Source organism: Ahaetulla prasina, chromosome 7 (assembly GCF_028640845.1).
Source record: "Ahaetulla prasina isolate Xishuangbanna chromosome 7, ASM2864084v1, whole genome shotgun sequence".
Classification (NCBI taxonomy): Eukaryota; Metazoa; Chordata; class Lepidosauria; order Squamata; family Colubridae; genus Ahaetulla; species Ahaetulla prasina.
The window spans coordinates 79,044,689-79,063,392 of NC_080545.1; the positions used below are offsets into that span (position 1 = coordinate 79,044,689).

Below are 18,704 nucleotides of genomic sequence, written 5' to 3' on the forward strand. Positions count from 1 at the left end.
ATATATAAAAATTGACTTCACCCTTCACAAGTATAAACTTTTTAAAATAACTGTGATGGTTTCTTCCCATATTTCATTTCTTACCTATAAACAAATCCATAAAACCCTGTCATTTCAGTCCTGAGGCCAACAAAAGTCCATTAAGGGATACCAGAGATAGCAACATATCTAATTTAACTTTGATCAAATAAGACAATTTTATATCCCTTTTATGTCTAACAAACTTTAACTTTATTTCGTCCAAATAATGCCTTACAATTCGATATTTTTTTCCCCATTTTTTTGTTTGCCCCTTCTCATAAAATTCCTCAAAGCTTTAACAAGCCTCTTTTGTAAATCCATTATAGGAAAATTTTCCAGGTGGCTCTCTTGGTTTGCTATTTGTATATTCCTTTTAATTATTAAGTATATCCCTTTTAATTATTAAGACACTTTTGTTTCTTTTGTATGACCAATTATTCTATATCATTCTTATAGCTTGTCATTTTAAAATGCATTTCAGTTAAGACATTTCAAGTAATATTGTTCTTTTTCCATGGCATCTTTTAAACACACACTATCTATAGAGGCAGACCCTCTTAAAATCACTTCTTGGTCCATTGTTCAAAAATATCTTTCAATATGTCCAATGTGAAAGTATTTTACTTCACTCTGTATTTGTAAGTTTGACTGTTCTTCTCTTTTAACTTTGTAATCTTTAGTTCCTTCTAGTTCCCTTTGATTTTTGAACTCCATGCTTTTTTTTAAAGAATCCAAAACAAAAATATTTCCTCACAGGAAATATAATTGTCAGGTGAAGTCCAACAATGATGTAAGCATAGAATGTGCTGGAAGGAAATTTAATATTTCACTCTGGCAAGTCCATAGTGGAATGAATGCTGAACAGTACAGAATCTCCCATCCATCCATCCATCCATCCATCCATCCATCCATCCATCCATCCATCCATCCATCCATCTATCCACTTACCCACTCACCCACCTACCCATGGAACCACAGACAGTCATCATCATCTTTTGATGACCCCATAATCTCTTCTGGATCGAGTCTGGGCAACTGAATGGAGCTAGCAGAGTGTTTAATGGCCGGATGCCCTTCTTGTTGCCAATGTGGAGTTTTGTTCAGCAGATATATTCTCATTGTGCCCAGAGAGAGAAATATCTGCCTCTACTTAGGATCGAACTCACAGCTTCCTGAACCAGCAGACAGTGAATGTATTTAATTCATACATTTTAGAAAGTAGTTCAGAAACAACAGATATTGTTGGGATATATGAATTTGTAATCTAATTTATTACATTAGATTAGTTGATTTCATGCAGTTGACATTGAATTGCTGGCTGCTTATAAAATAAAACATTTTAAGGTTAATTTTTGGAGTTTAGATGAAAGGAGATTACTGATTAAACTGCATCTTTCTTTTAAATTCAGTGCTTTGAAGAATAGGTGGTTCCATACAACTTTGAATGAAAAGACAATAAACTTTGGGAACATGGAAACCATTCAAATAACAACAAAATTATAATATAATATAATATAATATAACAACAGAGTTGGAAGGGACCTTGGAGGTCTTCTAGTCCAACCCCCTGCCCAGGCAGGAAACCCTACACCATCTCAGTCAGATGGTTATCCAACATTTTCTTAAAAATTTCCAGTGTTGGAGCATTCACAACTTCTGAAGGCAAGTCGTTCCACTTATTAATTGTTCTAACTGTCAGGAAATTTCTCCTTAGTTCTAAGTTGCTTCTCTCTTTGATTAGTTTCCACCCATTGCTTCTTGTTCTACCCTCAGGTGCTTTGGAAAACAGCCCTACTCCCTCTTCTTTGTGGCAACCCCTGAGATATTAGAACACAGCTATCATGTCTCCCCTAGTCCTTCTTTTCATTAAACTAGGAATACCCAGTTCCTGCAACCGTTCTTCATATGTTTTAGCCTCCAGTCCCCTAATCATCTTTGTTGCTCTTCTCTGCACTCTTCCTAGAGTCTCAACATCTTTTTTACATCGTTGTATATGTTTCTAAATATTCTAAATGTTCTCTGGTGGAAGCTGAAAGAGCGCCTGGAGAAATTTCTACCCATAGGTTTCCATTTTGATTAATTAAACACTTTGGAAGGAAAAAGCTCATGTATTCTCTTTGGAAAGAACATTCAGAGCTCCCTTTGGGGGTTAAATTGCTTGACATGAGCCTTTAAATTTTCAGTTCCTTTTTTATTTCCTCTGAGTAGGAAAGGGCTAAAATGGCCCAGAAGATATTTTGCTTGTGGGAGGCCACAATAAATTCCAACTCTGGCTTTTTTTTACTCTTAGATCCAAATTACATACATGTTTAAAATATCTCATGAAATGGTATAAGTTCTCCTGCTTGAGCAGGGGGCTGGACTAGAAGACTTCCAAGGTCCTTTCCAATTCTACTCTACTCTACTCTACTCTACTCTACTCTACTCTGCTCTGCTCTGCTCTGCTCTGCTCTGCTCTGCTCTACTCTATTCTATTTTCTTCACCCTCTGTGCCAAATTCAAGCTGCATACTGATGCCTAAACTCCTTATAGATGACAAAGACATCATGATCTATCTCAGTTACCTATGGTAACTCTTCCTAATCTTTTCAAACTCATTTTGTAGTTTTCACATCAGTACCCTTTTTTTATTCCTCCATTTTTAAAGGGGAAAGTCTTTCTTTCTTTATTCCCCTGCTCTCTCTGTTTTTCACCGAGATCCATTCATGTGTCATGTGTCCATTCATATGTCGCAAAACAAAACAGTGCTGCTAATGCAACCATATCAGGTCACAATTCAACCCCAACCCATAACCTTTGAGTGTGAAACATACTGAGGAAGTCATTGGCTATTTTGTCATCACTAACATTTGTTTGTGCAGTTGCAGGAATTGTTGGATCTGCTGTAGGAGATGATCTCAAAATAAGACAAAAGGGCTTAGAGCAGGGGTGTCAAACTCAAGGGCCACAGGCAGGATAAGGCCCATGGGGTGATTAAATCTGGTCCACAGGGCTGCTCTGGAAACAGGGAAGGACCGGCCTGCCGTGCCTCTGCCAGCAAAAATGAAGCTTGGGAGGGCTGCATGTGTCCCCCTCCCAGTTCCTGTTTTCAGCCATGACAGCCTCCTGTAGCCCTCTACAGCAAATACAAGCTCTGTTTCCACTGGCAGAGGGCTGCAGGAGGCCATTATGGCCAAATATGAGGCCCAAGGGGGCCACACACGGTCCTCTGGCTCCATTTTTGCTGGCAAAGAGCTAGAAAAACAAACTAAAAAACAAATCAAAAGGAGAAACGTTTCCCTTTTGCATTTGAGCATCCAAGAAGGGACAGGGAAGGAGAAGGGGAAATAGAAAGGACAAAGAAAAAGATGGGAAGAGAGCAAGGAAAGAAAAAGAAGGAAAGAGGGGAAGAAAAGAGAAAGAGGAAGGAAGGAAGGAAGGAAGGGAGGGAGGAAGGGAGGAAGGAAGGAAATTATAATGAGAGGAAGAGAGGGTCTGAGGGAACTCCTGCCTTAGCACTAGGCTACCACAGGTACCCCTGGCATGAGTAATGTCAAGCTAGTCACGCATACACTGGCCATGCCCCCCCCCCCCAAGTTCAAACACAACCCTGATTCGGCCCTCAATGAAATCGAGTTTGACACCCTGGCTTAGAGATCGCATCCCTTGCAAAATCTCAGGAAAGTAGGAAACAAATAGTAAAAGCTACTTTTCTATCTCAGTTCTGAATGCTGCTTATAGATAGCTTCATTAACTGCCTCATCTACTGAACCTCTGGAAATTCAAAATGTACCTGCTGATTTCATAAAGCTAGAACTTGGTTTATTTTAAGTTGCTGAATAAACACAACATGTCAGGGTTGACAAATTATGCTAAGATACAGCCAAGAAAATACTTTAGGGCTTATATGTGTGAATCTAACTGGTTAAATGTAGAGTGCCTTCAAAATTAAACTACATTTAATTTGGGATCCATTTATGCTCGGTGCTCAGTTACTTTGTGCTAGAGTTTTGTTCTTAAAAAGCTCTCTATATGCATGGATTTTCATCCTCAGTAATAAATCTTAATTTCCACATAGATTGCATAGATATTTTATATAACATTCATTCACGATAAAATAAATGCCAATATTGGTGGAGTGAATGAGAAGAAATTTCACTGACTTATTGCCTTAAAACTGAAATATCCTCATAATAAAATATCTAAAAGTCTATTACCTTGTGAGTTGCTGAAAGAACCAGCTTGATTTTAAGCTGCTTTAAATTTCAAGGTGAACTCCTTTGATTTGCAATTTCTGGAACAATATACATTTTGGAATATTATTATAGTTTAGATTTCAGATTTTTCTAAATGCTCTCCCACAATTCTTGGTTAAAATGTATTTTATTTTTTTAGGATAAAATAAATTTAGAAAATATAGTGAAATACACTGGAAATACTATTCAAAGATGCATTTAAATACAACTTTGGGAAATTTTTATGACTTTTACAAAGAAGCAAATATAAACATAGAACAGAATGGATTTATGGATGAAGGTAACTGAAATCAGTCTTCTCCAGCCATCCCTGTCTGTCCTGAACAAATGGTGAGAGGAAGTCCCATATTTAAGCAATTTTCCTGTGTGTGCATTTTTATGTTTCCATTATAACTTTGTGATTGAAAGAATTTTCTGATCTTTGACTACAAATTAGATAAAGAGATTTATATTTTGTTTTTGTGTGATCCATCTTGAATACTTCATTAGTTGAAAGATGGGACAGAAATGCAGTGAGCAAACTATTAGAACCAAGAAGGTTAATAAGGCCTTTAAATTAAGAAAAGGCTGGAATCTGGTTATTAAGATACATGTATTCTGAATGAGCAAGAAAGTGTGCAGTGAAGCATGGATGTCTGAAATGGTATCAATTTTATCCTAAACATTTATTTTAAAATTTGTTTTTGCTTCTTTGTTTTTCTCTCACCAACATAACTTTTTTTTTTACAGAGAAATAGATAGAATTTATGAGGCTCTATATTCTTCTCTTTGCTTTCAAATTCACATCATTCTCTTCACCAGCTTGGCATCTTTGAGAAATGCTGGACAAAGACATTTGCACAGAGCTATATTTCCACTCCCTAATTCCTTCCATGTATTTTGAAGTTGGCTAGGATTGTCTTCTCTTCTTTCAACTTTGGGATGCTCGAAAGAACTGGGAAAACTATGAGCCAACCTGTACTGTATTTAGTGAACCAGTAACAAATTCATCATTCAGACAGTATTCTTCTTGATGACTGAATTATGTCAACTCCTGGAATAACTAAAATCACATTACTCATGGTCCATTTGGAAATGAGAAAAACACACTCTCCCCTTATATTTTCCATGCATCTATCCATTTTGTAGGCATCTTGACTGAAGAGCTAACTGATGGTTATTCTTCCTGTAAATATAATCCCATTAAAAATGGTGACGATGCTGTGAACCCATAGTTTGACCACCACAGTTTTTCTTAATAATTGCATCCATGGTTGTATGTTGTATCAGAGTTTTTTGCAGAAAAATCAAATCCAGAAAGCACACAGGCAGATTGATGCAGCAGGATTCATTAACTTCTTTATATACATAATAATACATGAAGATAAATGTACAATAGCAATACAGATTCTTCTTCAACACAGTATCAGTTACAAGCAAAACACAAGGCAGGAGAGAACAGTTAGTTTCATTTCAGCAGAGCAGACTAGTTTCTCTGCACAGACTCAGAAGATGCAGACTAAGACACGCCCTGGCTCCAGTCTGTCTCAGCTCCCAAACAGCCCTCACTGGCTGACTTAGTTGCTAAATATGAGCCCTTACATGTGTATGCAAATCACGGGAGGGAAGGGCTTGTTTGAGATCAAAGACTGAAAGAAAGTTGAGTCATGATTTTGGTGCATGCATCTTATGCAAGGAGTCAAAATCCAATTTAGTGGTTTTGGCTCTATAATTCAAATGTAGACATTGTAAAATGGATTAGATGGATCAAGATCAGGTTGCCTGTGAAATCTGATAGAGTTCTCCAATGTCAAGCCATCCACTCCAAGGAGCTCCCATATTGCAAAAAAGCATATATTTTCTGTTTTAAGCTACACCCCATCTGAGACAAGAACATTGATTTGACTTTTCAAGACAATCTCATGTGGACAACCTGATATGGACAGGGTGGCATGGCTCAAATGCCAGATCAACTCAAATGCCATGTGTGGAAGAAATCCTATATAGCTTCTGAAATTCTTAATTATCCTTAGCAGGCTAGGAATTCACAGCATTGTGATCCAAGTTATAGGAAAGCCCCAGATTGAGTTAAATTAGCATGTACACAAAGAAAAGAGGACAAGAAAGAGGCAAAAAAGATCTGCAAAGTTTTTTTATTATTTTAAAATATAAAGTCTATTTCAGTTTCTTTTGTATTCTGTTTTCATGTAAATTATCAGATATATTTTTAATAAGCTATATCATTGAATGAAATGGTTTCATATTTGAGATGACAGATAACTATACAAGGTAAACTTGGATTGGAACTCTGTATTTATTTTACTGGGAATAAATCCAATTTAACTTAATAGAGTTTATTTCTCAGAAGACATGTGTTGCATTCCATAGTTAAACCATTATTGGATTTTTAATTTTCCCATTCTAGATTTTTTCTGCCTTGGTAATGTTCATCTAATTGAAAATATAAACCAGTGTTTTGCTCTATCCCTTCTTTATTTCATCTGCTTTTATTGAAGAACCCTACAAGAAGAAAGAAAAATATTGAGGCGTGATCAGTGTCACAATGGAACAGTCACAAACCCCGAATGCTCTGGGGTAAGCACCAAAATCCCCCTTGACATGGGGGTCCGTTTCGGACCATAGCTGCCCTGCAGAGGCAGTGAAGAATGAGGGAGCCGCTGGAGCAAACAGGGAAGTGGCAAATTCCCTGTAGCTCCGGCTTTTTTTCCTCGACCCAGCGAGGGGGAACTGCAGCCACCATCAGCTGCTCCAAAGTCGGGACGGCCACAAGAATGGGCAGGAGGATAAAGCACAAATATTGAATAGGATACTGAAGCCGGATGAGTTGACAGTAGCTCACGAAGAGGCATTTTGTGGAATTATGGCACAAGCTTAAAAGAAATATTGAAACATCAGCTAAATTTAATTGAAAGTGAAAATGGAAGGAAATAAGTAAAAAGATACCCAAATTCTGACAAAGAGGGCTTGGAATTGAAGTCCAGAGCCCCAACTAAATAAAGGAAAATAAGTTTTTTCAATTAAATAATTGTTTGAGAATTTTGGAAGTTTTGATCGACTATTTAAAGCATATCTATTGTAAGATGAAAGGGAAAAGAAAAGAAAAAAAGAGAAAGGAGTCAAAAAAAACTCTAAATTGATTTTAATGGAACATTTCAAGTTCCTCTATTCTCTGTAAATTTGAATTTAAAGGAATATAAAGAAATTATTAAAATGGGACAAAATCTGGAAAAAAGGAAACAAAATGAAACAAAGAGAAGGTGTGGTTTGATGCTACAGAAAAATGGCTACTTTGTGGATTGTGACTGTGAACTAAAGAGTGACATCTAAAGGCAGAGGAGGAAATACAAGAAGGAATTGTCTGTGATTTCAAGACAGTTTCAAGAAAGATGGATATGTCAGTGCGATTGCAGGACATTTTAAAGAGAAGATTTTGTAACAAGAAAGCTGACCTTTAAGATTCAAAATATCCAAGAATAAGAAGAGACTGAATTGACATCTAAGTAAGACTGAAACAAAATGGACACTTTGTTATTTGTGAACTGCAACTATAGATTAAAGAGTGACATCTAGAGGCAGAGGAAGAAATACAAGATGAAATTGTCTCTGTGATTTCAGGACAGTTTCATGAAAGATGGATATGTCTGTGCGAGTGCAAGACATCTTTAAGAAAAGACCTTGTAACCAGATGGCTGACCTCTGATTTAGAAACATTAAAGAATAAGCAGAGAATTTTGATAACTATAGAACAACTATAGAGATAACTATAGAACAACTATTAATAATGTTTTCGGGAAACTAAGAGAAGCATGTAGTAATTAAACTGAAGAATATAAAATATATGAGATTAAGAATAAAGTTAAAACCTGTATTAAAGATTTTTAAAGGATTATAAAAGCAATGAGAAAAGAGGGAAAGGAGTGTTAAGGAATTTAAATCAAAGAAATATGGAATTTTTAAAGCATATGTAATGAAATTGAAATAATTTGTGATAAAACTTCCAATGAAGTATGTGAATATAAGTTTGGAATTTTTTGAGAAATAAGAAATGTTTGCTCCTTTGTATTTTGTTTTTTATTGAGAATTGACAATGTGGAAATTTTTTCTTTTTTGGTGATGTTAGATCTCTTTGAAATTGAAATGAAATGTAAGACATAATTCTTTTTTTTAGATCTTATTTTGATTTTATTAGTCTATTATTTTTGTCTCTTTTGGGTATTGTATTATGAAATAATAATTGTTTTGATGAAATTAAGGATAATTTTTGTTATATTTGGAATGAAGGAGGGAAGGACAAAAAGGGGGTAAAAATAGGAGGATTAAACTTGATTTAATATTGACCCCAGGATAGGGGGATGGAACAGATTTTTTGATAGATATGTGCAAATAATAAAAATTTTAAGAGGGAGAAGGAAATATATTGGATATAAAATGTGGGGTGAAGTTTGAATTATGTTTAATTATGCATCTGACTGATATCCTGTTCAAAAATGATTTGTATGTGGTTTATTTCTAAAAAATAAAAAACTTTTCTTTAAGAAGAAAGAAAAATGTTAATTTTTTCAGCACTAGAAGAACAGTATTTCTTCAAAAAATAGAAATGCAATTTGATTTACTGTCAAAAACAATGCCTTATATTCACAGGTTATAAATTGCCATCTCCCAAATTGTCACTTCTATTATCAATTTAATTATGATGAATATTAATAGTTAACAGCATTAAGAACAATTTTTAAATGTGTCAATTATAAAACAATATAATTTTAAATTTAATTTGGGTCTTACTATCATTTTATTTTCTTGTTATTTACCACATAGGTAATTTTTAGGTAGCCCCTAGTTCCGTGATGGTGAACCTATGGCACGCATGCCAGAAGTGGCACGCAGTGCCCTCTTTTTGGGCACATGAGCCATCACCGCAGCTCAGCTGCACCGTGCAAATGCATGCGCCTCCCACTGGCCAGCTGGTCTTCGGATGTCTGCTGCTCATGTGTGGCGGTGGAGCATATGCGGGGGGCACATGCACATGTGTGTGGAGTGCATATTGGGGGCATGAGCACATGTGCAGGGGGGTGCATGCAGGAGGGACACATGCATTGCATTTTGGGAGTTTGGGCATATGTACGTGCATTCGTGCACGCTTGCATGCTTTGGGCACTCGGTCTGGAAAAGGTTAGCCCTCACTGCTCTAGTTGGCTTTAAAGACAAATTTTGACAAAGCTTACAATGCATCTAGAATCTGAAATTTAATGTTGAAGAAGACTCCTGATAATATCATGGGTGGCCAAGAAAAGAAACAAATGGATTCTCAAACAATTCAACCTAGGTTTTCACTAGACCAGCCCAAATTATTATTATTATTATTATTATTATTATTATTATTATTATTATTATTATTATTATTATTATTATTATTATTATTATTATTATTATTATTATTTAGCATTTATATACCGCCCTATCTCCCTAGGGACTCAGGGCGGTTCACAGACAAATAAAAAGGTACATATAAATACAAAATAAAATATCAATTAAAAAACTTATTCCACATAGCCAAATAATTAAAAAGAACAGTATATATAATAAAACCCATTAAAACCAATTTAATTTAAAATCTAGTCCAGTCCTGCGCAGATGAATAGATGTGTTTTAAGCTCGCGGCGGAAGGTTCGGAGGTCCGGAAGTTGATGAAGTCCTGGGGGGAGTTCGTTCCAGAGGGTGGGAGCCCCCACAGAGAAGGCCCTTCCCCTGGGTGTCGCCAAACGGCACTGCCTGGCTGATGGCACCCTGAGAAGTCCCTCTCTGTGAGAGCGCACGGGTCGGTGAGAGGTATTCGATAGCAGCAGGCGGTCCCGTAAGTAGCCCGGCCCTATGCCATGGAGCACTTTAAAGATAGTTACCAAAACCTTGAAGCGCACCCGGAAGGCCACAGGTAGCCAGTGCAGTCTGCGCAGGAGAGGTGTCACATGGGAGCCACGAGGGGCTCCCTCTATCACCCGCGCAGCTGCATTCTGAACAAACTGAAGCCTCCAGGTGCCCTTCAAGGGGAGCCCCATGTAGAGAGCATTGCAGTAATCCAGACGAGACATCACGAGGGCGTGAGTGACCGTGCATAGGGCATCCCGGTCTAGAAAGGGGCGCAACCAGGCGAACCTGGTAAAAAGCTCTCCTGGAGACAGCCGTCAAATGATCTTCAAAAGACAGCCGTTCATCCAGGAGGACGTCCAAGTTGCGCACCCTCTCCATCGGGGCCAATGACTCGCCCCCAACAGTCAGCTGCAGACTCAGCTGACTGTACTGGGATGCCAGCATCCACAGCCACTCTGTCTTGGAGGGATTGAGCTTGAGCCTGTTTCTCCCCATCCAGACCCGTACGGCTTCCAGACACCGGGACAGCACTTCGATAGCTTCGTTGGGGTGGCCCGGTGTGGAAAAGTACAGCTGAGTGTCATCAGCGTACAGCTGGTACCTCACACCGAAGCCACTGATGATCTCACCCAACGGCTTCAGATAGATGTTGAACAGAAGAGGCGAGAGAATCAACCCCTGCAGCACCCCACAAGTGAGGCGCCTCGGGGCCGACCTCTGCCCCCCTGTCAACACCGTCTGCAACCGATTGGAGAGATAGGAGGAGAACCACCGATAAACAGTGCCTCCCACTCCCAATCCCTCCAACCGGTGCAGCAGGATACCATGGTCGATGGTATCAAAAGCCGCTGAGAGGTCTAATAGGACCAGGGCAGAGGAACAACCCCTATCCCTGGCCCTCCAGAGATCATCCACCAAAGCGACCAAAGCCGTCTCAGTGCTGTATCCGGGCCGGAAACCGGACTGGAATGGGTCTAGATAGACAGTTTCATCCAGGTGCCGGGGATACTGACATGCCACCACACTCTCTACAACCTTCGCCGCGAAGCGAAGGTTGGAGACTGGACGATAATTACCTAAAACAGCCGGGTCCAGGGAAGGCTTCTTGAGGAGGGGCCTCACCACTGCCTCTTTCAAGGCAGCTGGAAAGACTCCCTCCAACAAAGAAGCATTCGTAATCGCCTGGAGCCAGCCTCGTGTCACCTCCTGAGTGGCCAGTACCAACCAGGAGGGGCACGGGTCCAGTAAACACGTGGTGGCATTCAACCTACCCAGCAACCTGTCCATGTCCTCGGGAGCCACAGGGTCAAACTCATCCCAAACAATGTCAACAAGACCGCCCTCAGACGCCCCATCTGGGTCCCCGCAATTTTGGTCCAGACCATCCCGAAGCTGAACAATTTTATTGTATAGATACCTGTTAAACTCCTCAGCACGTCCCTGCAACGGGTCATCCCGCTCCCCCTGGTGAAGGAGGGAACGAGTCACCCGAAACAGGGCGGCCGGGCGGTTATCTGCCGATGCAATGAGGGATGAGACGTAGCAATGTCTCGCTTCCCTCAGGGCCACAAGGTAGGTCCTATTATAGGACCTAACTAGTGCCCGATCAGCCTCCGAATGACTGGACCTCCACGAACTCTCTAGGCGTCTTCTCCAGCGTTTCATCCCCCTCAGCTCCTCGGAGAACCAAGGAGCCGGTTGGGATCTACGCCAGGTCAGAGGCCGCAAAGGCACGACCCAGTCTAAAGCCCCAGCCGCGGCCCGTTCCCAGGCCGTGACTAGTTCCTCAGCCGTGCCGTGAGCCAGACCCTCAGGAAATGGCCCAAGCTCCGTCTGGAACCTCTCCGGGTCCATCAGGCGCCTGGGACGGAATCAACGTATTGGTTCCGTCTCCCTGCGGCAGTGAGTAGTGGTCAGAAAGTCTAGGCGAAGGAGAGAGTGATCTGATCATGACAAAGGTTCAGTGACTACATCCCTCAAGTCCAGATCCTTCAACCACAGACCAGAGATAAAAATCAAGTCCAGCGTGCCACCCCCAGTGTGAGTAGGGCCATCGACTACTTGGGTCAGGTCCAAGGCCATCATGGAAGCCATGAACTCCCGAGCTGCTGTCGATGATGTGCCGGAAGATGGCAAGTTGAAGTCCCCCATGACTATAAGTCTGGGTGTCTCCACTGCCACCCCAGCCAGCACCTCCAGGAGCTCGGGCAGGGCAGCTGTCACGTAGCAAGGAGCCAGGTACGCGACAAACAAGCCCATCTGACACCTATGACCCCACCTCACAAAGAGGAATTCACACCCGGCAATCTGAGATACAGTGGTCTCCCTCGGCTCTAGACTCTCTCTAATAACCACCGCCACCCCCCCACCCCTACCCTGAGCCCTTGGCTGATGGAGTGCACGGAAACCCGGTGGGCACATTTCCACAAGGGGCACACCCCCTTCAGTGCCCAACCAGATTTCCGTAACGCCTATAAGATCCGCGGCACCCCCCTAAATGAGATCATGTATTAGGGGGGCCTTATTGACCACGGACCGGGCATTGCACAACATAAGCCGAAGGCCCAGGCTCTGAGGGTCTTGACCATCCGGGAAACAGGAGAAGGAAGAGGGATCGGGGCGCGCGATCACCTGCAAACATTGAGCGTGCGCCCCCCCAAAACGATACGATCCCCCCCTTCCGCCATATCTGCCCCTCCCACTTACCGTACAAATGGAACCACCCTCACCAAAAGGAACACAATCCCCCCCCTAACCACCAAACCCATTAAATGACTGCCATGAGCACACGCAAGGACTGGCTCCCCACCCGACGGGCTACCCCCAACACCCACCCTAACCCTCCCACCCCTTAAAAACGCCCTATCTAAAAAACCCCAAAGGCTCTTTCTCTTCGCATGCCACCTCTGTGGGTCCCAAGACCCGTCATTGAGGCCGGCCCTAGGTAAAGAAGCGGGCCATTCCTGCGAGGCGGGGGCACCTTGCAGGCGCAAGAGTTCCAAGGCTGAATATCACATAAATAAATAAATAAGTACATAAAGTACATAAATAGGAGATAGAGGCCGACGAGAGGTAGTACCGTCCAGGGTGGCAGAATATTATATCAGGTTCATATGGATACCCATCATCCGACAACTCTTCAGATGGTGGCTGGCATAAAGATGGAAAAGATTGGAAAAATGGGCAGATAGAGTCTATGATGACGAAAGAACTACTGTTCTGCTCGAAGCTTAGTCCTAAAATCCATAACATGAAAACGGTAGTAATTCTCCCTCCGTCAGTGGTGTCCACAGATGTTTCCAGGCAGGTCCTCCAATAGGTCATAAATCGGTCCCCAAGTAGGAATTATCCTACTTTGAACATATTATGTGATGACCTAGCTCTCTGGAGGAGTCCATAATTTTGGGAAAGAAGAAGACAACTAGAAGCAAGATGGATGCACTGAATTACAGATGCACTGTTGGAAGACCTAAAGAACTAGGTAATGAAGAAAATCTATCTGTGTGATCATTAAGAGCTGACATCAACTTGTTCGCTCATAATCAATCTCAATTAATCCAACTAAAGAAATGGATACAGATATGTCTAATCTAATGAAAAGAAGGACAAGGAATGACATAATAACAATGTTTTTTTTAATTTACATTTATATCCCGCCCTTCTCCGAAGACTCAGGGCAGCTTACAGTGTGTAAGGCAATAGTCTCATTCTATTTGTATATTTACAAAGTCAACTTATTGGCTCCCCCAACAATCTGGGTCCTCATTTTACCTACCTTATAAAGGATGGAAGGCTGAGTCAACCTTGGGCCTGGTGGGACTCGAGCCTGCAGTAATTGCAGGCAGCTGTGTTTTAATAACAGGCTATCTTACAGCCTGAGCCACCACGGAACACCATAATGTTCCAATATTTGAGAGGCTCCTATCAAGATGAAGGGGTCAAACTATTTTCCAAAGCACCAAAAGGCAAGACAAGAAACAATGGCTGGAAACTAACCAAGGAGAGAAGCAACTTAGAACTAAGAAGAAATTTCCTAACAGTGAGACCAATTAACCAATGGAATAGCTTGCCTTCAGAATTTGTGGATACTCTTATCACGGAAGGCTTTCAAAAAGAGACTGGACAAACATTTATCTGAAATGACATATGGTCTCCTGCTGAAGCAGGGAATTGGATTAGAAGACCTCTGAAGTCCCATCCAAACTATATTATTTTGTGTTCTATGTTCTAATCGTGATTAAACATGCTGGGAATTTAGAACATGTAGTATGGTATAAATCTATACTGATCAAGTTTTCCTTTTTGCGGTTTCCCCACTTTTTCTATTCCACTGACTTCCTCAAGATCTAGGATCTGAAGTACAAGGACCAGCAGCAGGAGTTATGAGAACTAACAATATATCTATTTATCTATACATCTGTGCTTCTTTCCCCTCATTTTTAAATTGAAGGAATGATTTACCCATCTCTCTCTTTCTTTTAGAAAAGCTGACACTTAGAACACTGCAGAGGAAGCAAACAATGATTTAAGCTAGCATACAAACTAACGTGAGGACTCTTGGAATGTTAAAGCAATTGCCGTCTGGGAAAACCTGGAAAAAAAGATCAATAATGTAGTGTATGGTAATAAATGTTTGGGACAGCACCTGGTTATCATCCCTTGGACTGGTCAGGTCTGGTTAAGACTTCATTGCGAGACTTTGCATTCCATTTTGCTTGTAAAACTGAGAAGGTCAAAATGATATTTTTTTTTAATTAAAATGCAGATAGAGGAAATTTCTATTCCACCTTAGATGAAATATTTATAGGCCTTCCTGGAACAACAACTGCATCCAAAACAAGCAGTAGTTATTAAGATTTTAAAAAGTGGTGTTTTTTTCCATATTAAGAGAGCCTTCCTCATAAAGACACTTGGATAGAGTTCATTGCTTCCAATTAAATGCCGGGTAATAAATTGATGTAATAATATAATGGCAAATGTATAGAAAAGCGCTTCCATTCAGCAAATAAGCCATGTTAAAACCATCTTCGAAACCCTAGAATGCATTGGTTAATAATGCACATCTTTTGAATTCACTTCTTTATAATTCATAGTAAACAAAATGCATTATTTGTGCCCAACTTTCGTTACAGTTATACAAGAGAAAGTCTGTTTGTTCATAAGGACAGTTTTCTAATGTCTTGATAGGAGGCCATTCAAGGCAAAAAGGAAAAAAAAAAGATTTGAAGATGTATAAAACACACGTTGCTTCTTTTGTATTCTGGAACTTCCCAATAAGAAAATGGAAATCTATTGATATTCTTGCCATTTCAGAAAAAAAGCATTGCCAGTGGAGAGTTTTCACCAGCTAGCTGTGTAGAAAGAAGACTTAGATTTGCATTTCTGTCAATCTTGAGATGGGGATGCAGAGAAGGTTCATCAAGAGCAAATCCACTTTACCTTATCAAAGAGCAATAAAGCATTTCTATTTCTAACTGTGAATGCTGATCCAAGAAAAAAAATCTAGGAAACAATTACTTTACTTCAGTGTTTGTCAAATGGAATAATGCTTTGGGACATCTTCAAGGCCCGAGGATACTTTATGGCATGATAAAACATGTGCATAATTCATGTTTGGTATTGTGCAGCGGCAACATTTCTCATATCTCTGAATAAATGCATTTTTAAAATCTGTCTTTTTATCCATAATTGCACATTGGGAGCATCAGCCAATTTCTTTCCCTAGCCAGAGCTTAGCCAAAATAAAACTGCTTATGTCCTTTGCATCGAACAAGGCGTGTACAGGTAAAAGAGGGTTACTGTAAATAAAAGATGACCACCACAAACAGATGTCCATCAATTTATGGCAGAAACTTGGAAAATAATAGCTAAAGTTTTACTGGGTATAGTCAGCATGATATTTGGGGCAACCCAAGGTTCAGATTTCATACTTGGATAGCTGTTCTGCTGCAATTTGAAGAAGCAGAATAGAAAGAGTGCAGAGAAGAGCAACAAAGGTGATTAGGGAACTGGAGGCTAAAACAAGAACAGTTGCTGGAATTGGGTGTGTCTAGTTTAATGAAAAGAAAACTAGGGATGACATGATAGTGGTCTTCCAATATCTCAGGGATTGCCACAAAGAAGAGGGAGTCAAACTATTCTCCAAAGCACCTGAGGGCAGGACAAGAAGCAATGGATAGAAACTAATCAAAGAGAGAAGCAACCTAGAACTAAGAAGAGATTTCCTGATCAGTAGAACAACTTGCCTCCAGAAGCTGTGAATGCTCCCAACATTGGATGTTTTTAAGAAGAGATTGTACAACCTTTGTCTGAAATGATATAGGGTTTCCTGCCTGAGCGGGGAGTTAATCTAGAACAGGAATCAGCAACCTGCAGCTCTGGAGCCTCATGTGGCTCCCTCACCTCTCTGCTGTGGTTTCCTGTCACTCAAAATATGCACCACAACTGCCAATGTACGACACCTGCTGGCATGTGATTTATTGAGTTTTTCAGCCCCCGGTAGGCCAACCATGGATAAATCCAAGAAAAGAAAAGTTTCAGAAGAAAACAGAAGATTTAATTCAATTTAATTTAGTTTTGTGGCTGCTCAAAAAATAGTCAAGAAACAGGGAGGGTTTTGTGGCTCCCGGTGTTTTCTTTTCTGTGGGAAACGGGTCCAAATGGCTCTTTGAGTGTTTAAGGTTGCAGACCCCTGGTCTAGAAGATCTCCAACGTCTCTTCCAACTCTGTTTTTCTGTTAAAGGGTATTGACATTTTTGAACTGCAGAGTGTTGGAGAAATCTCTTGTGAGTACCATAGGTAACCAAGAAAACAAATGGATCATAGAACAAATAAATTCAGAATTTACTCCAGGCACAAATGACCAGACTCAAACAATATTTTGGATACACTATGAGAAGAGTTAAATGTCTTGAGAAATCTATAATGCTTGGAAGAATAGAAGATAAGATAACAACAACAATGACAAAAAAGAACTAATAGCAGTAAGGTGGATGGGTTCGGTTAGATCAGCAAGGGATAATCTTTTTTCCAGGCTACATCACCCTGGAGAAAATGCATTTATATATCTCTATGAGCTAACATTGACTTGATGGCTTATAACTAATTAGCCTTTCTGTTGACTGCATAACCACTTCCCAGTCAGCTACTATAAAAAAAATCAGACAGCAGATTATGGGCTACAGACAGGGGTAGTTTTCACTTACCTTTGCTACTGGTTCGCTCACTCGCGCATGCTCACTTCACTCGAAGCTTCTGCACATGCGCAGAGCATATTTGATGATGTCCAGGTGGGTGGGCGGAGCCTCCCGCTGCCACCGCTATTGGTTTGCCCAAACTGGGAGAACCAGTAGCAACCCACCACTGGCTACAGGTTCATCCAATGTTTGGAAGAACACCTTTGATCCCCCTTAAACCTGAGCTGCACCTTAAGGACCTCTCTACCAGCTTTGACACCTTGCAATGGCCTTTTCAAGAGAGGTGCACACCTCCCGCGTGTCCTCAAAAGTTCTATAAATGGCTTTGCTCCAACTATGAAGAAGTGACATTAACTATCTGCAGAAAAGTTGCATGCATGAACAGTACTTAAAACAAAAACAGGGGATAGATTGTGTGATGAAGTTCCATGACAGATTAGGAGTAAGCCACAATGTACATCCAGTTCAGTCCCTGCAATTGGATCATAGGAGACTTCCTACTGCCAGGAATTTTTGTTTCTACTTCATCCGTAGTGGCACAGTGATTAAGATGCAGTAATGCAGGCTAATTCTGTTGACTGCCGACTGACAGCAGTTTGGCTGTACGATTCCTGCCAGCTCAAGGTTGACTCAGCTTTCCATCCTTCCAAGGTCAGTAAAATGAGGATTCAGATTGTTGGGGGCAATATACTGGCTCTGTAAACTGCTTAGAGAGGGCTGTAAAGCACAATGAAGTGGTATATAAGTCTAAGTGCCATTACTTTTGCTATCATTATTTCATACTTTATCCTTAGCAATTTCTGTTATGTCAGCCAAAATTATCTATTGCTGATCAAATTTTTTGAAGTTCTTATATTTGGGGCATAAAGGTGAGGTTGAAAAGGAGGTTGGATTATAACTCCCACCACAAAGGGCTGAAATGTACTGGACCCAACACCTATAACTGAGTGATAGAGGTTGATGCCAATTATCTTTTTTTTTCTTAAGAAAATACTCCGGAATGGGGTTGCCCATGTTTTTTGGCTAATAGAGCAGGGCTATGTATCACTGGGATGACAAGGCGAATATTTTAAGCAGATGGAGGACCTATGCTAAGCTCAGAAGAAGCCAATAGACCTATTTTACCATGTTCTTTAAAAAAATAGAGAAAACTGCCAACATTTGGCAGTATGATTTTGGAGGGTGCCAAAAGGTGCAAAACCTGATCTGAGTTCTTTTCTGCCCTTTGCACTGATGAAAGACTTCTGGTGGACAAGGAGAGTTGTGTGATTTGCAAACATAAGCATATTTCAAATGCGATTAGACAAATCCAGTAGTTATCTACTACAACTGGTTTATCACTTTGAGAAGCACAAGAAATGTAACTTAATGCCAGCTTCTGAGATGA

General features: G+C 40.5%; 1 protein-coding gene across 1 annotated transcript in view; it reads left to right on the plus strand.

The window, feature by feature from the left end:
• DGKI (diacylglycerol kinase iota) overlaps positions 1–18,704 on the plus strand; it is a 265,587-nt gene that overhangs the window by 215,007 nt on the left and 31,876 nt on the right. The window lies entirely within an intron of this gene.